At 49.4% G+C, this 25,782-nt stretch overlaps 1 long non-coding RNA gene across 1 annotated transcript in view; it reads right to left on the bottom strand.

Moving 5' to 3' along the window:
* The window catches only part of LOC118638748, a 106,840-nt gene that overhangs the window by 1,820 nt on the left and 79,238 nt on the right, over positions 1-25,782 (bottom strand). The window contains exon 7 of the long non-coding RNA XR_004961128.1: positions 21,576-21,649. This is a non-coding gene — a long non-coding RNA (uncharacterized LOC118638748). The remainder of the gene's footprint in view (positions 1-21,575; positions 21,650-25,782) is intronic.

Here is a 25,782-nt window from a genome sequence, read left to right as displayed (position 1 = left end):
TGAGACCCAACAGGGAGTGAGAATGAGGTAAGGCCCCAAATCTGCCCCAGTGGGGTTCCACCTAGAGAATCAGGCTAGTCCCAACCCTGTTCACATACTGAACCCTGATGCTGCTCACACACTGAACCCCAAAGCTGTTCACACAATGAGCCCCGATGCTGCCCACACACTGAGCCCTGACCCTGCTCACATACTGATCCCTGTTTCTGGTCCATAAGGAGCACTGGCTCTGGTCACACAAGAAACCCTGGTCACACACTGAACCTTTACCCAGTCACTAGCCACTGTAGCCAATCCCCACCAGAGAAAATATTGTATTTGGCTCTAAGGAGGGCTCTCATCTCTTTGTAGAATAGCTGCTGGGCTCATCTTTCATCATATGAACTGGCTCATCTCTAGTGAGGAGGGTGTGGGAGACTGTGGGCTCAGTGTATAGCCCCAGCCCCTCACTCCTCCTATTTATACCCTCTCCATACCTTCACCTTATGCCACTGCTTCTGCCTGAAGATGCCCCACACACATCCCAGCCCCACTTCCATAACTCTGGCCAAATTTCTAGGCCCCATGACCATAACTCTACAGCCCAAGCCCTTGGTATGTTTTTCCCCTCTGACCTTGGAAGGTGGAGATTCTGGAAGGCCTGAGGGAAAAGGCCTCAGGCCTCACTCATTCACTGAGCTCATTGTTCAGGTGGGGACATTGAAGTCACTAGGGGTGAATGGCAGCCCCAGGACTTCCATCCTGGTCCAGTGTTTTTTAAATCCAGACCTCTGACTGCCAGGAGGCTTCCTCCTCTCAGTGCCCCACCCAGCCAGCACAGGACAGGCCCTTGTAGATGGGGACCAGATAAGCCCCAAGCCCCCTCTCATGTCCAGCAAAGCAGAAGGAGGTAGCAGAGCCTTAGGAAGCCACCCTGCCCTGGGCTCCTCTGCCTTCAGAAAGTCCCAACTCAGGGTTAATTTTAGATCTCTTCTCAGGCTGAACAACTGAAGAATCCTTCTAGATCCTCTCTAGCATAATGGGACCACAATGGGGCTGAACTGCCCCAACCCTCTCCAGTGCAGCTGAGGACTCCTGGCCAAGGACAATAGAGATGATACTGAGACTCTGCAACTGAATCCAGTGGCCCTGGGAGAAGACCCACCACACATGACTCATCTTTCAGGTAAAGCCCTGATCTTCTCAAATACAAGACTAGGCAAATGAGGGGGTCACCTTTAGCTCTGTGTTCACATCCTGGATCTGTGTTCTACCAGTGTGGTCTTTCAGATTCTTAATCTGTAAAATGGGGATAATAATAATGTCAGTCATCTGATTGTGACTGCTAAGATTCTGACATCCTTGCCATCTCTTCTGGGATGTCCTGCAAACACCTCATGGGGCCCTCATCTTCCCCCAAGCCCTCTCTTCCCCTCTAGTGCTCTGCTTCTGTGAAGGTCACCATTGGCCCAGCTGTGCAGACCCAAAACCTGGGAGCCCTGTGACTCTTCCTCCTCTGTCTTAATCATCCAACTCAGAACTGTATCCCCAGTCCCTGGAACATAGTAGGTGCTCAATAAATAAGAATCCTCCCTGAGGTTCATCCCTTAGGAGCAAACTGAAGAATCCACCCTCCCTGCTTCCCCAGCCAGTCCCAGAAGCCATATCCGGAGTTTCAGAAGAGGCCATGCTGGGCACGGACACCAAATAAGCACAGCTCTGCTTGCTTGGCCAGTGCCCATGCCTGCGGCACCCTTTCTGATGCTCCAGGAGAGAGAGAGAGAGAGAGAGAGAGAGAGAGAAGAAAAAGCCTAACTTGCCCCTCTGATTGTGCCCATCTCAATGCTGGGCTCTGGCAGGTCAGCCTTTTGTGGGGTACACCCACTGCAGTGGCCACACTCAAGACACCTTGACCTCAGGAATGGGGAGTGGCTGGGAAGGGCTGGGTCTCACACACAGGGTTCGTGGACTCAAATTTTGGAATTGAACCACTGTGACTTCTAGAATTGCTGCAGGGAGCCAGATAGCATCCATCCATCCTCTGGCATTTGGGGGTCCTCAGCATCTCCCAGCTTGACACCTCCCAACCTTCGCCCACATGAATCCCTCTCAGAAACCCACATTCTCATGTTCCTGACAGCAGGCCACAGACATCCAGTCACACCTTTACAGCCAAAGCTGTTTCCTTTGTTCCTCAACATCTCTATCCAAATTTCACCGATCTAGTCCCAATTCTTATGGGAAGCATTCCCAGCCGATGGAGCTCCTACAGAAAGAGGATTCTGTCCCCATCACTTTCTCCAGATGAACATCAGCACCCCTGGGACATAGTATGGAGACCTGTTAAGTGGAGTGCTGGTGGTAACCATAGCCATGTGTGTAGTGAGAGTCAGCACCTCCTACTTTTTACCCAGCCCAGGCCTATCCCCTGCCAGGTCAGGGGAACAGACTTCAGGGAGGAGGAGGAAAGAGAAGGAGGAAACACCTTCTGCTTTCAGATGAGCCTCAGTCTTTGAGGCAGGCAGGGTCCCTGTCTCTAGGAGTCATGGTCTGATGAAGGAGACCTAGCCATGAGGTCAAATCCTTCTATCATTCATTAATGAGCAGATCTGCACCAGGCACTGCTTGGGCACTGGGGGCACCAGGGTGACAGAGCCCAACACAGTTCCTAGTGTGACTCCTGGGAAGGATGACCACACAAATAGAATTCCTTCAACCTCACCTATTCAAGGCTTCCTAGGTCCTGGGCTGGGCACAGGTGAGAGGGGAGAACTCTGTGGTAGCAATCTGAGAGCTGGGGAGCACATAGGAGGGGTGCCTAGACCAGAAAGGGAAGGCTCAGGGATGCTAAAGACAGACCTCCCAGAGAAAGAGTGCTGACAGAGGCCAGAGGACCATGGTGGCAGGGAGGGTCTGGAGGAACTGGCACTAAACCTCAGATATCCTGTCCTGCCACTCTGGAGCTTCTTCACACAGACACCCCCAACTCCTGGCCCCCAGGCCTATGGGACAGGGAATTGGTCTATCACCATAGCTGTCCTATCATTGACTTAGCAGCCCTATCTCCTGAGGGAGCCACTTTGTCAGGCTCTGAGGATGTCACTGACATTTTCACATGCTATTATCCACTAACTGTGGCCCACCTAACTAGCTGGTGGGGACCAAGGCAGTGCCAAGAGCCCACCAGAACGCTGAAAACTAAAATGGTCAGGATGGCAACAAAATGTCCCATAGGGAGTATCTCCAGTAAGGGACACCCTAATGGCCTCTCTTCTCCTCCCACCATAGCTCCCCCATATGCTGGTGACCTCAGGGGAGAGCAAGGCTTGAGGAGTGGCCCCAGCTGTGCCCACAGCTGGGACAAGGACCAAAAAAAAGGGGGGGGAATCAATCATCCCTGCCACCATCTAACACATACACATACACAATCCCCTGGGCTCCAGGTGTGGGGAGGAGAGCCACACCCCCTCCGGGCCTCTGAGGGATACTGGAAAGCCATTCTTCATGTCAGCCGAGTGGCCATTTGGTTCAGCAATATGCAGAGAGGAAAGAGAAAGGAGCCCCTATGGCTAGCCACTCCTAGGGAAAGGGACACTCACTTCCCAGTATGCGCCCAAGACCAGGCATGCCACACCTGTGGCCACAGACAATGCTCACCATGACCCTTGAAGCAGAAACAATTCTGACCATTCTGCAGGTGAGAAAACATAGTTCAGAAAGGTCACATGACCAAGGTTGAATGCCAGAAAAAAAGGAGCTTAAAACCAGGTCATGCCTGGGGCAGCAAGGGTTTTAGTCATATACAAAGGAAACCTCCTGAAAGGTTGGAGAGAAATCTGGATCCCTGGAAGCTGGGCTGGGGTCCAGGAAGAGAGGCTGCTGGGGAGAAGGACAGGGTAAGTAGCTGAGGGCAGGGGCTGGACCTATTGACCTCCAGGGTCCCACCCAGCTGTGATTTTCTGGGACCACTGGGCAAGCTCCACCAGCCTCCAGAAGGACAGGCTTGGACTGGGCAGCCCCTGAGAATGGTTGGGGGAGGCTCTGGTGATCGGAGACCAAGTGCTTGGCTGCTCTCCTCTCTCTGTGGAATGTTTGACCTCTGAGGTCCACCAATAGAGACAAGAGTGCCCAGATCCCAGAAGGAAAGGGGCAAGAGAGGATTAAATGGGGGAAAGGAGGAGCTCAACTGTGCTGGCCAGACCAGCCAGCGGTGAACCCTATCCTGCGGATTTGAAAGTGCTAGGCACCAGCTCAGCCAGACCTCCTTCTTACTCTTCCTGTGTAATAAGATGGTTTTTAAAAGCCATTCAAAAGAAATTTCCTATAATACGTTGAAGGGGTTTATAGTGTTCTACATCAAGGTGGCTGGTAATTGGTAGGGTCCAGGTTGAGTTCTGGTGTGGAGCAGTGGCAGTTCCATGTCTAAAGGTGAGAAGAGCAGGAAGGACCCACCACGAGAGGTGAGACAGACACTCTGCCAGAAAAGTTGCTGCAATACCAGCAGGCATCCCTGAAAAGGACATTGAGGGCATGACAAGGCTGGAACCCTTTGGGGCATCGGAGGCTGACAGAGCTGGGGCTGGGCAGGAGGATGCATGGGGATGAAGTCACAGAGCAGACATCTGGTCTCAGGAGGAGGAAAATGAGTGTACTGTGTTGAATTGGGTCCCCAAAATTCATGTCCATCTGCAACCTCAGAATGTGACTTTATTTGGAAATAGGGTAATTAGTAATTGCAAATATAACTAGTTAGGCCAAAGTCATATTGGATTAGGATGGGTTTTTTTTTTTTCTTCTTTATTAATTTTAGAGAGAGAGGAAGGGAGAGGGAGAGAGATAAACATCGATGAGAAAGAACATCAATTAGCCACCTCCTGCATGCCCCCCACTGGAGATTTGGCCCACAACCTGGACATGTGCCCTGACCGGGAATCGAACTGGAGACTTCTTGGTGCATGGGTCAACCCTCAACCACTGAGCCACACCAGCCAGGCTAGAATGAGTTTTGATCTAATGATTGGTGTCTTTATAAGAAGAGGGAAATTTGGACATAGACACACAAACATGGAAGAACTCCTGTGAAGAGGAAGGGGAGATTGGAGCGACGTATACAAGGTAAGGAATGCCAAAGAAGCACCTGAGCCACATGAAGCAGAAGGAGGCAAAACATCTCTCCCCTAGAACCTTCAGAGGGAGTGTAGCACTGCCCACACCTAGATTTCAGACTTCTAGCCTCTAGAACTGTGATAGAACAAATTGCTGATGTTTTATTCTACCAGGTTTGTGGTAATTTGTTATAGAAACCTAGGAAATTAATACAATTACCATTTTAACAACTGCAACTATCTAGCAATAAAAAACAGCCTCAAAAAGTGGTGAGCACCCCATCGACAGAGGATGCAAACAAAGCCAGGAATGTCCTCTTCCCCCCAGGGCTCTGAACAGCTACTGAAGCAGGTTCACATTTAGTCCCCCACCTGACCTCACTGTATGCAGTCCAGAGAGCTGGACAGGACAGTGATGTCATTCAGCACAAGTCAGTGCCAGCGGCAGACCTGGAATCCTAGAATCCCATCCACCGGTCTGGGGCTCTTTCAGGCTCACTCCCCTGAGTCTCACTGCTGTGTCTTCCCTATCTTTAGACTGAACTGCCGTGCAATGTCCTCGAAGGCAGAAAAAACCCATAGTCCATAGCCCAGCTATTCCAGACTGAAAGTGACATCAGTTGGGCCTAAAGTATTGCCCAATTCTAACACAAAGCTTCCGAGCAGCACCGATGGCCTCTGATGTCCGTGTCCTGGTGCAGTCACCAACCTCTCAGACACGTTCAACTAAGAGAGAAATGCTACTGTGTGCAAAGCTCTTAGCAAAATGGAAAGTGGGGGGTAAAAAGCAAAGGAAGGCAGAACTCCCTCATCTTCTTGGGGACCCAGAGTCCATGCAAATCAGGCCACCAGTGAGACCCCATGGGGTGTCCCCAAACCAAGTGTAACCTCTGGCTGGGCATCCTGGGCCCTCTCTTGGAGCCCTCTCAGGAGCAGCTGGACCTGGAAGGAACGGGGTGAGAGAGTGTGGCTGAGGGAGAGCAGCAGTTCCTCTGCCTCCTCCAGCTCCTTTCAGGCCTCTGGGCCCAGAAGGCTATCCCTCATCCCTACCTGAGGTTGGCACTCAACTCCACTCATCTACCCCAGGAACTGGAGAACTGTTCAGAGGCCTCAGTCTGACAGTCCAACCTGAAACGCTGGTTAACTGGTGCCATGAAGCCCAGGCACGAGAGAGGAGCAGGCTTTGAGGTCACCTGGTGTGACTTGCTGGGCAGGAACAATGGGCCACCCAGCCTGTGGAGTCACTGCTCCTTCTAATTAGATGCCACTTTGAACACAGAGGCACCAGATTAACGAGGTTTACAGTGCTGTTTCACATCCTGGCGGCCTGCCTCTATTCTCTGATCGCAGTTTGATGCCAAAACCTTGTTCTTTCTAAATCAAAGTTTCTCCCAAAACTCTGCTTTCTGATGCACCTTGGGTTTCTGCTGGGCATCTCTGCCAGGGAGCTGAAGCCTTCGCCATCACTCCAGTGCTGACTCTTGTTTTGCTGAAGAAGACTGCACAGGGCTGTGACACCTCACACAGCCACTTATATAACACTCACTAAATAGCAAACTACCAAAATATTGGGAAGGAGCAAGGGGTGACTGGGTTAGCTACATTCTGCAAAGTTGGCTGGCTCAAGGTCACAGGTGAGCTGGTCAATCACACCCTGCAGCCAATACCCTCCTCCAACCCTGGCTTGCAGGCCCCTTTGTCTCAGCAAATGGTGGCTTGGGCATGCTGGGCTACAGAGAATCCACTGGCCAATTTCCCATTGTTGGCATCTGTTCATAAGCCTTAGGCGCATCTGGGCCCCTCTCCCAGAGAAGACAGACATCTCAGGAGCCAGCCTGCATACCTGGCCTTCCTACCTCTGTTGATCTAGTGGACACCCCCCTAACCCATCTCTGGGACTTTGCTCACATAGCTCCCCTCCCCCTTTCTCCTGGAATACCCATCTCTTCCCTGCCCTTGGATAAACTCACACTACTTTTCAAAACCCATCTCCACCCTTGTTCCTTCTTCACCACCACAGTCACCAGACCTTTCTTTCTCTCTTTGACATCTTCCAGCCCCAAATCCCTGTCACCTTGAGCAATTGTATCTTTACCTACATTCCACTGTTTAATGTTACCACCTTTGCTTATTATTTTGTCCTGTCTCTCCTATGAGACTGTGGTATAGGGGCAGGAGCAGCATCTGTGTCTTCTGTATGTCCCTCGTAGTAAAGACTGTCTGATAAAAATTCTGACCTCCCTCGGCACTTTGGGAGACATAGAGAGAACATTTCTTCCTGGCCACTTCCCCTCGTCCACATAAGGCTTGGGTCTCCCTCTACATATCAGCCCTTGTCATCCTATAGGTGACTTCATTGTGCTAGGGATGACTAGCACTGGAGCTCTTCATTCCCTGACCTCCTGACTCCACTGACCTTTGGCTTCCATTCCCTCGAGCCTCTATCCCAGGCATGGCCTGACTCTCATCTCCACCACAGCTCCAGGGCAGGCCTCCTGGCCCAGCCAGCCCTCAGGTGCCTCCTCTCAGCCCTCTTGCCACAATTCTTTCACTGAATTGAGAAATTCACACCTCTCTATCTCCATCACTGCTCTTCTTTCTTTTCCTAGCCCATCAGTGAATTAACCTCTCCAATGCCTTGACCCTCTCTCCCTTGGCAATACTTTCATGAAACCCTAACCTGAATGCACTCAACCAGCACCCTCTTGGCACTCATCTGGGAAGTCAAATGTTGTTGGAAGAAATGAGCTTGCCAGGAAAGCTGTGCCCTCCATAAGCTTAAGGCATGAGCAGTCCCAGCTCATGTCACTAGCCAGCTCACTTTCCTGCTCTCCCAAGAGGTCAATGTCTCTCCTTGTCTGCTCTCCTTATACCTCCCATTTCTATCTGAGTCACCACTCTCAACTGAGACTTCCTTCAATTCTCAAGTGAAGAATGTCAACCCTATCATCTGCCCCCTGAGTATTCTAGAAGCCCACCTGCTCTGCCCATGTCCCCTCTTGCTCCCTGAGAAGGGGTCATGCTGCATGTCAAAGGTTAGGTGTGCCGCCTGGACTCTGAACCCATTTCCTCTGGCCCAGGAGTCAGCTGCCACCTCTATGCTGTCTTTCGTCATCACCCATCTTGCCCTGTCTACTGGATCCCTCAGCTTTCCCACCAGCAAACAATCATGACCTAGTATCTCCTGTCCTTTAAAAATCCCCTCCCTTAATTACGCTTAAAATGTTCAGTCTCAGAAGGTTCTACATTGTATGATTCCACTCATATAGTACTCACTAAATAACAAAACTACAGAGACACAGAACAAAGGAGTGGCAGCTGGAGAGAGGGCCAGTGTGAGAGGGAGGGGCATGTGGTAGCACAGGGAACCTTATGGTGATGGAACAGTTCTGTGCCTTGATTGTGGTGGTGGTTACACAAAACTACATATGTGACACAATTACAAAGAACTGCACAAGCACACACACACACACACACACACACATGCATGTATAATTGGGAAATCTGAATAAGGTCTGTGGGTTATATCATTGTGGATCGTGACCTGGTCTGCTCTTGTCCTAGAGTTATACAAGACATCCCCACTGAAGACAGCTGGGTAGGATCTGGAATGAGCCTATATATCACTCGAGATTTCTTGTGACTCTTCCTCCAGCCACCACTTCATTTCTCTTCTTTACACAAAATTTCCAGGAAGAGTCAGCAATACCCTTTCTCTATTTCCTCTTCTCACTTGAAACTAGATTCTATCCATCCCTTCATAGCACTTTCTCTCATCCCAGCCCCCATGACCTCCCTGTTGTCAAATGTAATGGTGGTGTCTATGTCCCCATCTCCCCAACCCCTCACAACACTGACCATGGTAACTTGGTCCTTACTTTTGAACCCTCTCTCTGCTTCTGAGATGCTACAGCATCCTGGCTTTCCTTGCCCTCCTTGAATGTGCTCTGTCAGCCTCCTGTGCTGGCTTTGCTCCTCCATCAACTCTCCACATTGCTGAGCTCAGGGTCCAAACCTTGGTCCTCTCCCTCCACCATCCATATCTCTTCCTGGGCAATCTGCAAGATGTCTATAAACACCACCTACAGTTACTGACTCCTGCATCTCCATCCCCCGCTCAGCCCTTTCCTGGAGCTCCAGGCTTACAAACCCAACTTACAATGGACATCTGTGTTCCAGGAGACAGTCAAGAACAAGCTCCTGTCTGATTCCAACATTCAACCTTCAGGAAGTGGCGGCGGACAGGACCGGAGGGAGGGTGAGTGTGTCAGAGAATGAGCAAGGGTGTGAGAGAGTGTGAGTGGACGTGAAGATGGACAACCAAACCCAAGCAGTGCAGAGATGCGGTGCAGAAGGTTTCTGTGCTGTGGATGGGAGCAGCCAGCTACCAAGGTAAACAGCTATTCAGGGCGCTTCTCCCTGCGCCGCAGGGAGGCCCTACCATTTTGTTGATTTTTTTTTATCCTCACCCGAAGACAATTTTCAATTTTTTTTTTGTTCAGATAGAGTGGGAGAAAAAGAGAGGAAAAGACAAAGAGAGAGAAACATCGATGTGAAAGGGACACATCGAGTGGCTGCCTCCTGCACGACCCAACGAGGGCCGGGGACAAACTGCAACCAAGGTACCTGCCCTTAGCGGGAACCAAACCTGGATCTCTCTGGACCACAGGCTGATGTTCTAACCGCTGAGTCAAAATGGCCAGGGCAGTCCCACCATTTTGGAAGATCCTGGGTCTTCCTGGGAGGAGGCAGTAGGAGCAGCTAGGGCCCCGCAACCTGAGCCCACCAGTGCACCTGGCACCATCGGACCAGTGGACACTCTGTGTCAACACAGACCAGTACACAGCAGTGGAGCTCCCAAGGTGCTGGTCGTGGAAGCTGCAGACAGCCAGGAGCCCAGCACCATCCCCCATAGTAGCAGCCCAATCAGAGTCGAGATATACCCCCAGCAACAGAGGCTGGAGAGCAGACATCCATCCCCAGGCAACAAAAGCAGAGACCAGCAGCTGAGACCCATCCCCAAAAACTACAGCAAAAGTTGAGCAGGAGTTGAGCCCCACAGGGCAGCAGCACTCCCCAGCCGCCAGCAGCAGGACGTGGGGCTCCACAGAGGTCTGTGTGATCCAGTAGCTCACAAGAGCAGTGGGAAGCCAGAGCCCAAGTAAGACTGGTGCGATCCAGCTGCCCACCCATGGGAACTGCAGGGTACGGGGGCACCAGAGAGGCCTGTGTGACACAGCAGGGACTGCACAATCTAGTTACCCACGGGGCCTGTGGGTGCTGAAGCACCAGAGAGGCCTGTGCGACCAAGTAGCCCATATCATAGGCATAGACCAGGTCCCCAAAGGAACTGTGCGATCCAGGTACCCACAGGACCTGAAGGGTGTGGGGGCATCAGAAAGGCCTGTGCGACCAAGTTGCACACAAGATAGGCATAAGTATGTGAAAATGAAGGTGGAGTGAATGGAAGCTACACAGATGATCTCCCAGGACCAAACAAAAATTACAACTAAAATAAAGACAAATCCTTGGGAAAAAAGCAACAGAAAAGCAGCAGGACAAGACCATATAACCAGGGACACTGGTAGGATCTGTGGAGGTGCAAGAGGGTGGCAGGCTGGGAGCCCACTGACAGCACCAGTCTTAGCTGTGAGCAGCGCCCTTGGGGAATAAATACCAAGCCAGCTCCACAGCGCAGAGAGCTAGGACAGAGCACTAAAATAGCCATAGCTCCTCACCTGGGGGCCACAGCAGAGGGAGGGCAGACTGGGCTGGAACTCTGTGGGGAAAACCGGGATTTGGAGGGCACTCAGAGTTTTTGCTGAGTTGCAGCCACAAAGGACTGTGGCCAGTGTGCTCTTTCGCAAAGCTGTGGGAAAAAGCAGCAGCCCCCCCCCCCCCCAAGATTCAGCCTTTCCCAGATGAGGCAAAGAAATGCAAACTGAGGCTCATTAACAACCAGCATCTATCCCACCCTCTGGAAATCCTCTTATGCAGAACACCAGGGCCACATTCCAAGGCACTGAGTAACTGAGACTACTAGTCACCAGGAAAAAGCTAGAGGATAACTGAACCATTCCTTGGCTTGCAAATCTACCCAGGAAAGTCAGATTTGACAGTGGTGTTTAATGTGAGCCCGCCCACGCTCATCTAAACACAGTAGAGGGGGAGCCATGAACAGCAGAACACCAACACCCACATGGGAAATTTGGCAGGCTCCAAAACCCACTGAGATACCCAAAATGGTGAAACAAAGAAACAAATCCCAAATGAAAGAACAAGAGAACTCTATTGAGGATGAGATAAGTGAAATGCACCTAAGCAAATTATCAGAGGTAGAGTTCAGAGCCATGATCCTGAGGAAGATCAACAGCATGAGTAAGCACATCAGCACCATGAGTAAAGATATAGAAACACTGAAAACCAACCCAGTGGAAATGAAGAATGACATAGCAGAAATTAAGAATACTTTGGAAGGACTAACTAGCAGAGTAGAGGAAGCTAAGGACCGGATCAGTGAATTAGAAGACAGTGTAGAAAAAATCAACCAATCAGAAAACCGAAAGAAAAAAAAAAGCAATTAAAAAATAGAAAGACAGCTTAAGAGAACTGTGGGACAACTGGAAACGTAATAACATTTGCATCATAGGAGTCCCCGAAGAGAAAGAAAATGGGCAAGGGATAGAGAATACATTTGAAGAAATAGTGACAGAAAACTTTCCTAACTTGGTGAAGGAAGAATGCATTCAAGATACCAAGGAATAAACTTAACCAAAAAAATAAAGGACCTATCTGCAGAAAACTAAAGGACATTAAAAAAAGAAATAGAGGAAAACATAAAAAAGTGAAAGCACATACCTTGTTCATGAATTGGAAGAATCAACATCATTAAAATGTCCATACTACCCAAAGCAATCTATAGATTCAATGCAATCCCCATCAAGATACCAACGACATATTTCACAGAACTAGAACAAATACTTCAAAGGTTCATATGGAAGCAAAAAAGACCTCAAATAGCCACAGCAATCTTGAAAAAGAACAAAGTTGGAGGGATCACATTACCAGATTTCAGCTTATACTACAAAGCCACTGTAATCAAAACAGCCTGGTACTGGCACAAGAACAGACATATCAACAAGTGGAACAGAACAGAGAACCCAGAAATGGACCCAAGGCAATACGCTCAATTAATATTTGGCAAAGGTGGCAAGAGCATACAGTGGAGTAAAGACAGCCTCTTTAATAAATGGTGTTGGGAAAATTGGACAGCTACATGCAAAAAAATGAAACTAGACCATCAACTTACACCATACACAAGAATAAACTCAAAATGGTTAAAAGACTTAAATGCGACTCATGAATCCATAAAAATCCTAGAAGAAAATGTAGGCAAAAAAAATTTCAGACATCACATGCAGCAGAATTTTCACTGATACATCACCTTAGGCAACAGAAACAAAGGAGAAAATGAACACATGGGACTACATGAAACTCAAAAGCTTCTGCACAGCAAAAGAAACAGCCACCAAAATGGAAAGGCAACCCACTCTAAGGGAGAGCATAACTGCCAATGATATATCATATAAGGGGTTAATTTCCAATATATAGAGAGAGTGCTCATACAACTCAACAAAAAAAAGACAAAGGACCCAATTAAAAAATGGGCAGAGGAACTAAACAGACACCTCTCCAAACAGGACATACAAATGGTAAGAGACATATGAAGAAATGCTCAACATCACTAATCATCAGAGAGATGCAAATTAAAACAACAAAGAGATATCACCTCACACCTGTCAGAATGGCCGCCATCAACAAATCATCAAACAACAAGTGTTGGTGAGGGTGTGAAGAAAAGGGGACTCTAGTACACTGCTGGTGGGAATGCAGACTGGTGCAGCCACTATGGAAAACAATATGGTGTTACCTCCAAAAATTGAACTTCCATTTGACTCAGTGATCCCACTTCTAGAAGTATACCCTAAGAAGCCTGAAACACCCATCAGAAAGAATATATGTACCCCCATGTTCATAGCAGCACTATTTACAATAGCTAAGATCTGGAAACAGCCCAAATGTTCGTCAGTAGACAAATGGATAAAACAGCAGTGGTACATATACACAATGGAGTACTATGCAGCTGTAAAAAAGAAAGATCTCTTAACCTTTGAGACAACATGGAGGGACCTAGAGAGCATTATCCTAAGTAAAACAAGCCAAACAGGGAAGGACAAGTATCATATGATCTCACTTATTTGTGGAATATAAGGAACATAACAGTCTGAGGAATGGGGTAGTCCCAGAGACGTGGAAGTGAGGTACAGACTGACAAGCCCCAGAAGAGAGGATGGTGGGGGAGAGATAAGCCACAGAACTTATATGCATGTATGCATGAACAATGGACATGGACAACAAAGCTGGGGACGGGGTGGGGGGATCAGTGGGGGATAAAGGAGAAACATCTATAACAAAAATAAATTAATTAATTGAAAAATAAATAAATAAAATATACCCAAATGTTAAAAATATATATATATCCAACCTTCACTATCTTCCCATCTCAAGTTAGGAAATGAGCAGTCTTCCTTGCCTCCTTCACGTTCCCCCCCCCCCCCCCACCCCCCATTCAGCCTCCATGACAGGTCTGTAGTCATCTGCCTCTCTCCATCCTCATGGCTACCATTTTGGCACAAGCCTTCATCACTTCTGCCTTACCCCGTTTCCCCTCTTGGCCCCTCCTGCACCAACCAGAGAGATCTTTTTAAAGCATAAAGCAGATCAGTAGCTGATGACCCATCAATACCTGGTCACTGTCCCTTGGGAAACATTTCAGCTACTCCTCCAATAGCCCGAGTCTCATGCAAAGGTCCACACATGAGGCCTCCTCCCCTGTTACACAGCCTCCTCTTCCCCACACAGGGCCCTCCCACAGGTGCTCCCTGACCTGAGAGAGGCCTAGGCCTCATCTCACAGGTGTCCCCATCCCTCTCCATCACTGCATCATTAGCAATTTAAAATTCACTGTTAGCCTTTGTTTGTTATTGTCTGCCTTACCCACCAGTCAGCACCTGGTACATAGTAGGTGCTCAATAACGCTTGCTGAGCCCGACCAGTGTGGCTCAGTTGATTGAGCATCATCCCATGCAAAAGGGGGTCACTGGCCCGAGTCGCAGTCAGGGCACATGCCAGGGTTGTGGCTTGATCACCAGTAGGAGGCATGCAGGAGGCAGCCTATCAATGTTTCTCTTTCATCGAAGTTTCTATCTCTCTCTTCCTCTGAAATCAATAAAAACATATTTTTTGAAATAAAATAAAGATAATGCACAGCAAAGGAAACAATCATCAAAATGGAAAGGCAACCCACTGTATGGGAGAACATCATTGCCAATGATGTATCAGATAAGGGGTTAATTTCCAATATATATAGAGTGCTCATACAACTCCACAAAAGGAAGACAAAGAACCCAATTAAAAAATGGGCAGAGGAGCTAAATAGACACCTCTCCAAACAGGACATACAAATGGCCAAAAGACATATGAAGAAATGCTCAACATCACTAATCATCAGAGAGATGCAAATTAAAACAACAGTGAGGTATCACCTCACACCTGTCAGAATGGCTGCCATCAACAAATCATCAAACAACAAGTGTTGGCGAGGGTGTGGAGAAAAGGGGACTCTAATACACTGCTGGTGGGAATGCAGACTGGTGCAGCCGCTATGGAAAACAATATGGTGCTACCTCAAAAAATTAAAAATTGAACTCCCATTTGACCCAGTGATCCCACCGCTGGGAATATACCCTAAGAAGCCTGAAACACCAATCAGGAAGAATATATGTACCCCCATGTTCATAGCAGCACTATTTACAATAGCTAAGATCTGGAAACAGCCCAAGTGTCCACCAGTAGACGAATGGATAAAAAAGCTGTGGTACATATACACAATGGAGTACTATGCAGTGGTAAGAAAGAAAGATCTCTTATCCTTTGAGACGACATGGAGGGACCTGGAAAGTATTATCCTAAGTGAAAGAAGCCAAGCAGAAAAAGACAAATACCACATGATCTCACTTATATACGGAATATAATGAACATAACAGTCTGAGGAATACAGTAGACCCAGACACATGGAAGTAGGGCACAGACTGACATCCCTCAGAAGAGGGGATGGGGGGGTGGGGGGGTGGGAAGAGATAAACCATAGAACTTATATGCATGTATGCATGACCAATGGACATGGACAACTAAGCCGGGGTCGGGGCGGAGGTGGGGTGGGGTGGGGGGTGCCAATGGGGTAAAAAGTTAAAATATCTGTAACAAAAAAATAAATAAATAAAATAAAAAAATAAAATAAAATAAATAATAAAACCCAAGTCAAAAAAAAAAAAGATAATTCTTGCTGAGTGAGTGGACAAGCTTCCCTCATCTCCTCCTCCAGCAGTGTGTTCTCTGCCACCTGACGAGGCTGGCTCACTTGTGCATGGGAGAGGGTGCACATGTCTATAAACCCACACACTCCACTTTCCCCCAAACAGAAACTGAAACCCAGTTGACTGGACAATGTAATAGTTTTCCTACATCATGCTCGGAGCTGCTTCCAGAGGTAAAGTTTGCTGTTTTATGGCCCCAAGACGACATCAGCCATAATGTGCTAAAATTATAACCTAGGAGAGTCATCTGTTTAAATACTCTGGAAACTGCCTGGCTGGGTGGCTCAGTTAACTGGAGCATCATCTGTACAACAAAAGGTTGCAGGTTTGATCACAGTCAGGGTACATACCCGGTTGTGGGTTCAATCCCTGGTAAGGATGTGTATGGGAGGCAACCAATCAATGTTTCTCACATCGATGTTTGTTTGCTTGTTTTTAAGTGTTTTTATTAAATTTTAGAGAGAGAAGAAGGGAGAAGGAGAGAGAGATAGAAACATCGATCAGCTGCCTCCTGCATGCCCCGCAATGGGGATTGAACCTGCAACCCGGGCATGTGTTCTGACCAGGAATCAAACCAGAAACCTCTTGGTGTAGACAATGCCACATTGGCCAGGCTCACATTGATGTTTTTTTCTTTTCTTCTTTCCTTTCTTTCTTCTTTCTTTTTTTTTCTCCCTCCCTCCCTCTCTCTCTAAAAATCAATAAAAATATCCTTGGGTGAAAATTAAAAAATAAATACATACTCTGAAAACCAAACTCTCAGGGCTGAGCACTATTCCACATTGCCCTGGGTGCCCATGAATGACCTGGCTGATGGGGGACCCTGCACTCCAGGGTTGGGCACCAGAGCTGGGCCCAGCCTACTCTACAGGGTGACCATGGTCACATGTGATTGTGGCGTGCCACACCTCGTGTCCAGCACACTGCAGGTGGTTAGTGTGGGGCACTTTCCATTCCTTTCATGCATCGGGGGCACTGGGAAGAAATGGTGCAGCCTACTCAATGTGGGCCCAGCAGGAAGCCAGTGGGCCCAAATGGACAGGGTATGGCTGAGGGAGTATGAAGTTGATGAGGGCTGAGTTATGTCAATCAGATTTGGGCCTACCCTAAATATCACTGTTAGAATGAGTGGAATCAAACAAAAATGTCATGAACTATCTTGAAACGTGGAGTCAGCTCCATCACCAGAGGTGTCCAGGCAAAGCAGGGCATTATGGGGAAGGGTTTGAACCTGGGCTCTTCTCCAGCTCTGCAGTGCTGGGACTTGAGCCATGAGTGGAATAGAACTTCAGGGTCAAAATATACACAAGTTCAAATCCCACTTCTACCATTGACAGTTTGGGTGACTCTGAGTAAGTTACATATGTGTTCAGATGCAGATTCCTCACCTCTACAGATAGATAACATATACAAGATGTCTGCATGCTATAGGTGCCTACTAAACATTAGCCTCTCTGCTTCCCTCTGAATCAATGTAAACATCTCTCTGGACCTTGGCACTCTCCAGATAGCCTTTCTGTCCTTCCCCAACAGGTTCTCAGGCCTACCCTTCTCTGTCTATCGGAGGACTAGTGCAGGTACCACCTCCTCCAGGAAGCCACTCCTGGCTGCTCTGATGGACACTGGGCTCCTCCTCACTTGCAAGTTGTAGAGCACACCAGGTACACTTTTGGTACCTTATGGTCAGTGAGTTGAGGCAGGAGATCATGCTGTGTATGAGTGTGAGGGTGTCTTAAAATAATGACAGCAAATATTCACACTGAATTTGCATGTACCAGGCACCTTACAGGCAATTAACTCATTTAGTCTGTACAACAAAGTTAAGAAGGAGGCACTGTTCTCATCTCTATTTTACAGATGGGAGAACTGATGCCCAGAGAAGTTAAGTGACCTACCCAAGGTCATGTGGCAAAGCCAGATTTGTATCCAATCAGTGTGATCCCAGAGTCTGTACACCTAACCTTGACCTGCATCACTCAGCCTCTCAATGCAGAGGTGGGCCCTTTCACAAGTACTACAGAGGGTCAGGAGCCCTTAAGTCAACACTAATGATGCTTCATGACCCTGGAGGCCAGGCTGCATGCAGATACACACACACACACACACACACACACACACAGAGGCATTAGTTAACACATGCAGACTTATGCACACAAAGGAAAGAAGAGACATTGAGCTATCACTACCAGTCCCAGGGCCTGAAAGTCTCTCATCCCTTCTCTCCCCAAGGCACTACAGGCAAGGAGGAAGTGGGAAACATCAGGCATTGCCCACCTCTGCTGTCAAGTCTGTCCTAGGTGTAAAAATCAAATCCTGGTCTGCCCATGTGGTAAGACCCCTTTGCCTAGGTGGTAACCTGGAGGCTCAGAGAGGAATGAACATTCTCTTTAGGTCACATAGCAAGTCAAGGCAAAACTTGGTCAACACCCAGGCCTAGGAAGTTCTCAAGAAATGCTTTGTCACCACATCCCAGGGTCCCCTCCACAACCCCCAATTCCAGACATCTCTATTCCTACTTGCTTTGAGCAGGACATAAAGAAATAGAGATAAAGAGAAAACAAGAAAAAGATGGAAACAAAGGCAAGTAGGAGAGGGACCCAGGAGCTGAGAGGAGAGAATCAACAGGAAATGTCTGAGCAGAGAGCAGTAGGGCCCTGGCTCAGCTACCAGCTCACCAGGCCCCTCACTCACCCCTGTGCCAGAGGAATGCAGAGAGGCAGGGGTTAACTCTCTTCTGTGGAGCAGAAAATTAGGCTCCAGTTATTAGTTGATTTATTGCCCTGTCCTCAATCTGTGCTCAGGTCCTGGAAGGAAATGTTCCACTCGAAAGCATTAAGTGTCTTCAAAGAGCATGAGCATTAAAAATTGAAATCATAAAATAGACACGTAAATATAGTGGAGGTGAGGGGGGCAGCCCCCTGGGCAGGCTGAGGTGGGAGTGGCAGGCCCAGGTCCCAGCTGGCCTACACAGGAGCCAACTGTGTCTACTGTGGTGTGGGGGTGTTCCTGCCCAGAAGTGGCACCCAGCATCACTCACAGTGCCTGAAACCCCTCCATTAGCACTCCATGTCTTAGCAGTTGGAATTGCCTTATCTTTGAAAACTCTATTCCCTCTTGGCAGAGGGTCCTAAGCTCAACCCAAGAACCTGTCACATAATGGGGGAGAGGGCTGGGAGGAGAGGCAGATGGGGATTTAGCTGACTTCTACCTTAGCAGCTGTGTTGATGGGAAGAGGAGGGGGCAGGCCTGGGATTGGGTCAGGGCAGCTCCTTCTGGGCAGGTCCAGGCTGCTGCTTTACACAGGAAGCAGTCCCAGTAAACCAGCCCGCGGCCAAGGCCTTCCTCAGCAATGCTCAGACCCCAGTGCACGTCTGGGATTTGGTCCCACCATGTGAGAAAGGGCTCACCGCCAGTTGGGCCTCAGAGGGGAGTGGACAAGGAAGTCCCTGCCCTGTCCTTGGCACATCTAGGCAGTGGAGTCACAGAGCAGGTTATCCAACTCATGCTCTCTCCATACAAGGGCCTAGTGTGCTGGGAGAAGGGTCTGAGGCCTGCCTGTTACAGGACACTCACTGGCACCTAGAAAGACAGTGCCATCCCTCCCAAGGGGGCTGGCTCCCAGCACAGACCAGAGTTCATATCTCTGATTTGTCACCACCTGCCTAGAGAGCCGCCCTGTTCCAAACTCTAAGGAGGGGCCTTGTCAGGTCCCTCAGTGGCACACACAGACCTACATGGGAATACACACATACGAACATGCAAGGTAGTACTGGGGTGCAGCATCCCAGGTGCACATGTTAAAAGCCACATGTATGCACACCCATGCCCATGGATGTGTATACATACACAGGAGCATTCCACACATGTATGTATACATGTGCAACCACATGCCTGCATGTACCCATTTGTGTGTGCACAGGCATGTATCAACACTTATACATTTGTACAGGCACACCCCACATGCACACACATGTGCACACATGTATATGTACACCTAATGACACACATATGTATCCATTCCTACACATGTACATGTGTGAGTGTCCAGACCCATGTGCACAGGCAAGCCTCTGGACTCCAACATCAGGCCCCAAAGATGTATGTGGTCCAGAAGTTAGTGTGCCGGGTTCTCATGAGAGATCCAGGGGTCTAGAGAGCCAAGAGCATCTCTTTCTCTGGCCCTGGGGACCCTGCAGCCTTAGTTTCCTTGGCCTTGGCCACGGCCACCCTCATAACTCCCTGGGGTCATGGGGTCTGTCCCTTCCCCGACCATGGCTCCAGGCTGTATGACCTTGGACAAGCCTCTGTCCCTCTTGGTCCACATGCTCTGTAAACTACTGGGGCCTCTCTGACTGCAACAGCTTCTTCTTCAACCAGGCAGCACATTAAAAAAAGAACCCTTCAACTTATTTCCCCATTTTGAGCAGTAAGAGAGGCTAGAACTGGGCTGGGATTGGAGGGCAGCAGGAAGACAGACAAGGTTTCAGCTGTGTTTGGCTGGGGGGCCTGGGTTGGCATGAGCAGAATTGGAGCCAAAGCCATTAGTAAATCAGGAGTATGGCCAGAGGGGAGCAGTGACAATGACCTGGGGAGGGATACACAGCAGACTGATGGGGTCTCAAGGAGGAGAGGGTGGCACTCAGCTCTCCCTGCTAGGCCCTCACTGCTGTGGCACTTCCTGTAACCCTGTCCTCACAGCCTCCTTGAGAGAGTCAACCCCTAGCTTCGAGCCCCTTGGGCTGTGACCATGACTGGGCTGAGCAGCTCCTAGGACTGAGGTGGTGGGTATGAATGGAGTGAGGAAGCCAACAAAGTCTCCCTCCAGCACCTGGGACACTTGTAGTTGAGGCCTCGGGGACCTCATCTACACTCAATCCTCTTAGAAGGGCATGGCGGTCAGCTGAGATGTTCTCCCTTCTGAGGGGACCTAAACACCCTTCTCTGTAGAGACCATCCCTCCAACCCTCATAGGCCTTAGCTGACCACAGACTCACAGGGTCCCAGAAACCCATCAGGACTTTCTGAGATCGGGGCTTGACACCTCCAGGTCAGGCTATAATGGAGATGGGGAGGGGAGAAGGCTCCGTGAGAGTGGCTGCTGTTCTGCCCACCCAGGGCTCCTGGCATGCAGAGAGTCCCGGGCTTCTGACTTTTCCAAATACATCAGAAAGCCTGGTTTTGATGGGAAACATCCAATATTTCCAAAATCTGTGGGCTGAGATTTTTACCACATCTGTGGCTAGAATATACACATTCTCACACACATACATGATCTACACACTCAGGCTTACACACAAACACACTCATATTCACACACACTTGCATGCATAAATGCACAAATACACTCATATCACACTTACATAAACACACTCAAAAACACACATCATAAACACAGTCACATATACACTCTTACACATACATGTACTCACACACACTTGCCCACATGCTTACTCTCACCCATTCACACACACACAAGCACATCCATGGAGTAGATTGTGCTTCTGAGCCACTGTTTAGGATCTCTGACCCAGGCAGAGATGAGGAATTGAGGGTGAGACCATAAGGCTGTGTTGGTAACAAAGGACATCAGGGGTGGAGGAGCCAGGCCCAAACTCAGATTCCTGCCATCAAGGCCCCACTCACTCCTCCCAGCTCAGCTTCCCTGGGAGTGAGAAACAGGAATCACCCCTTCCTGCCTGCCTTTCCCCACCCCAGTCTCTCCCTCACTCTCTCTTTCATCTGAGCATATCAACAACCACCTGCACCCCTGCTTTACCCCTCACTACCCCCCCTTCCCCCTGTCCCCACTCAGCCCGAAGGCCAGGGTGGGGGAGTGCCCCAGCTTGTCTGAAACCACTCTGGCCCAGGAACTCTTTCTCCCACATGTAACTTTCCTAACTGGGAGCTCATTAATTATCTTCATATTTTCCAGAGGAAGTAAACAACAATTAGAGAGAGAAGTGGTATTTTTATTCTCCAGAAGACTCAGCAGCATAGCACCCCATTCCATCTCCACCCCTGATAGCCTGTCCAGCCGCCCGCCAGGTCCACTCACCTGCCCCTCTCCCTGCCATATGTGAGCAACCTGCCTGCCACCAGGCCATCCAACAGCAGGTCGCCTCTTGAAATCTGCGTGAAAATCAATAAATTGCTGAGAAAGGGCCTCCTTACTCATGCAACAGAAGGTTATAGTATTTACAGAGAGCAGTGAAACTGTTTTTATTAATCAGAACTGCTATAAAGAAAGCATTTTAATTAACATAATTATCCCAATTGACAAAAGCAGTCCTTACCCTATAGATACTTTTCAGACTAAAGATGCCAGCTGTCACCATCGGTCACAATTAAGTAATGCAAGCCTTTTCCCCTCTCCTCTCAGGGCACGGCTCTTCCTGAGTTAGATCTCAGAGTGTGACAAGATGTCATACCCTCAGTGCTTGTGCTCCCACACCCCAGATGCCTCTTGAGTTGCATTTCAGAGAAGGAGAACCCATGCCTGGCTTCACTGCCTCCTAGAGGAGGAAGGGCACCCACTTCATCCCCTTAGCCCTCCACCTCCCACAAAATAGTGAATCCCAGAGGGCTATCCCTCCTGGACACCTGCAGGGACTTTCCGGGGTTAGTTAGGGGGTGGAAATGGGGGCATACAGCTAGTCAGTTGGCACTTAGATCAGCACCCTGGTTCTGGCCACCAGTCCCTCCCACCTGGCTGCTCACATTCACCCCTAACTACCACCCCCACTCCACTGCTCACTTAACTTCAGACCATCTTCCCACATAACAGCCAAGAATCTGTCCATACCACAAATCTAAGTGTAAGACCCTCCCTATCCCAGCTTAGAGCCCTCATGAGCCACATGGAGGCCTGGCCCTGCCCACTTCACCTCCCACTACACCTCCCTAAGTGTGCTCCACTCCCGCCATATTGGCTTTTCCTCATTTCCTGAGCTCTACCACAGAGCTCATGCCATTTTGTACATGCCATTCCCTCTGCCTGCTGTCCCGTCCCTCCAGCTACCACCTCCCACCTTCCCAACTCATCTGTTTATCCTGCAGCACTCAGTTCAGGTGTCACCTCCTCAGGGAAGGCCCCCCAACCTCCCTGACCTGGCTAACCCTCTCTCAGACCCTCTCAGGGGATGGAGAGCCACCAGAGCAGTATGTACACTGCAGCCTTACGACTTGGATGGCTTTTCTATTGAGCTTCGGTCTCCTCTAATCAACTGTAAGCTCCATGAAGCGGCTAGAGACTTCAGTTTTGTTGGTTTGTTTGATCATTTTACTGTACTTTTTGTTTGTTCACCGCTGTATCCCCAGTGCCCTGGGATCAGTGTTTGGCTGGAGGTAAGCACTTAAGAAACATCTGTGGAAGGAAAGAAGGAAGAGAGGGAGGAGGGAGCCCCAGCTCTGTACTCTCTAGGAGACTGCCATAGCCCGAGTGTACTGGGGGCCTTCCAAGAAGGAAGTGAGAGAACATCCAAGAAGCTGAAATACTCCATTCCCCTAGTCCCACCTGGGCATCATGATTCACCCCACCAAGGCCCAATGAGAGGCAAAGGTGCACAGACTCTGGGTTTGCCCAGGTCCTGACTAGGTCTGCTTCCAGGATGAGGCAGGAGGACAGAAATATAGGAGTCCCTCCTATGGGTACAATGTTCCTTTGGGCTGCTGGAGACAGATATCAGGATGTGTGACCTTGGACCTTTCATTCCTCTTTCTGGGCCGCAGCTTCTCCATCTTTGAAATGGGCGGCCTGGAACAGGTAACTACATGCCCCACTCCACCCCACCCTATCTAACACCTCCCAAAGCTTCAGACATCCCTCCTTCTCCTCCCCCTACAAGGCTTGAAATGTTGACCTGCTCACCAAGTACCTGCTGTCCTCAAGACCACCCAGGGAGGGTGAAGCTGGGCACTCACTGTCCCCCTCATCAGAGCTTTTAGGATGACATATATGTGTAGGTGACACCATGGATGTATTTCACCCTGACATGCTGCAGTTTCCTCCCTGAAAAGGTGCTTATTTTTTAGTACATCTTAAATATTGGAGCTGCAAAGTGTGCTGTCAGCGCTTTTTAAATGGCTTGTTAATGTCCCGTAAAGCTCAGTGCTGGCCAGAGGAGACAGCTCACTCCTGGGCCCAATACAGCCTGTGCTCCAAGCACACACTTGTGCCGAGCCTCAGGACCCCAGACACTTCCCAATTAAAGATGCCAAAAGCCCTGCTGGGGCCACAAGACTTGGCAACTCTCAGAGAATGGCAAAGGAAAGAGAAAAGTGGTGCAAGTTCAAATCCCTTCTTGGCCACTTACTAGCTGGGTGACCTCAGGCCAATGACTAAGCTTTCTGCACCTCCAGTTTCCTCATCTATAAAATGGCAATGCTAAGTCCCACCTGAGGTCTATTTTGAAGAGTGAATCAGGTAATAAATACCAAGTGTCAGGTAACATTTGACTTTTAAGGTGTGGTAATGGCATTATGGCTATATTATTTTAAAGGGTTCTTACCTTTTAGAGAAACATGTATGGATAAAAGTATACAATGTCAAAATAACCCATTGGTGTGGGGTATGGGTGGGTATGGAGGAAACAAGTCTGGTCATGAGCTGATGTTCATTGATAGAAATGTAGGCTTCAATAAACTAGTCTCCCCACTTTGATGTAGGTTGACATTTTCACACTGGCACTCACTGAGTGTTCCCTAAACCCAGAGGTGCACACTCCCAGTTTCAGAAGGCTTGGACCTCACAGACCCCCTTGCAGGGCCAGGTTCAGAGACAGGAGGCAGCAAGATCCCATGAAGCACCAGGAAGGAGCATTCGGTGTATGTTGGGTTGGGGGTGGGGGGTGCTGAGCCTTCATGGAGGCCCCCACAGTCCACAGACGGGGAGACAGGCAGATGAGGGGCCCTTATAACCCAGAGACTTAGGAGTCCTGAGAATTCAGGTAGCCTCTGTTCCGGGTCCACCATCCCAGCTGTGTAACGCAGACCATGGCTTTCCCTCTCTGCTCTCCAGGATCCCGACATTAAAGTGGCAGTAGCAACAGCTCATCCCACTCCAACTGCCCGTAAATGTGCGCCTGGCCTAAGGCAGGTGCTCTCACTCGCCCTTAGACTGGTCCTGCCTTCCTCGGCAGAGCTGTCACCTCCTAAAGGTGTGGTAGGCAGGCTGCCCTCATACTGGGCACCAGGATGCAGATCTGCCCTCAGGAAGCTCCCAGGGGAAAAGTCGTTTTTAAACAACACTGTACCGTGCAAAGTCTCAGGAAATGGGGCTTAGAGGACACTCTCCTCAGGAAAAGAAGGACTCACTGCCAGGACAAAGATGAAGATAATATTAATAACAACGACAGTGACAGGGGCTGACTTACTGAGTGCTTTTGAAGTGCCTGGCCTCACGTCACAGTCTTTACCTGCACCTCTCCTTCCACCCTCACCACCTACCAGGTAATGGTTTCATTTATTCCCCATGTAGTTGAGAAAACGGAGGCTCAGAAGGTAAATATTGCAGCAAGTGAGTGCTGAGGCAAGTCCTAAAGCCACCTGAGTCCAAGGCCCAGTGGGGTGGGGAGGCTCTGGGCATCCAGAAGGGCCATGGCAGAAGTCTGGGAGCCTATGGGCCCACTGAGACAAGCCCTCTCCAGGCCTCGGTTTCTTCACCTGTGAAATGGGGGCAGAAAGACCCCAGCCCCATGAAAAGGGCACCAGGGAAAAGTGGCATGAGTGCAGGAGAAGGCAGTACCCTGAACGTTCCAAAAGGAGTGGAGGCAGCTGTGTGAGGTAAGTCGAGGTGTAAGGGCGGCAGGCAAGAACACGAGAGAGAGCTCAAGCTGAGGCTCAGGTGCTGGGATATTTTCCCAGGGCTGTATTTTTAGATGAACTACTTTTTCTCCCCTCCACCACCCCAGTAGGAGAAAGAACACAGAAATATCTGGGTGTGCTGTCTGAGCGGCTATATATAGTGGGCACAAACCACGCAAACCAGTCACCTGGGTTCCTCCCTCTCCCTGCCACTGGACCCCGAGCTGAGAGGCAGGGGCCCTTCCTCTTGCCCAATTGCCACAGTGTCTGCTCAGCTCCAGCAGCTTCCTCTAGGCATCCCCTCACTCCAGCACACACATGTGTGTACACATGCACAGCCAGAGACGTTGCCAATGACTACCTGCCCTGACCCAAGTCTCAGGGGTGTTTGAACAGTCCCAGAGCAACTGACAAGCCCTGCCCAGAGAGGTATTAATAACAGCATGAATGACTCCCCAGAG

The sequence above is a fragment of the Molossus molossus genome, unplaced genomic scaffold, assembly GCF_014108415.1.
Source record: "Molossus molossus isolate mMolMol1 unplaced genomic scaffold, mMolMol1.p scaffold_m16_p_1, whole genome shotgun sequence".
Taxonomy (NCBI): domain Eukaryota; kingdom Metazoa; phylum Chordata; class Mammalia; order Chiroptera; family Molossidae; genus Molossus; species Molossus molossus.
This window is presented reverse-complemented; position numbering and strand designations above follow the sequence as displayed.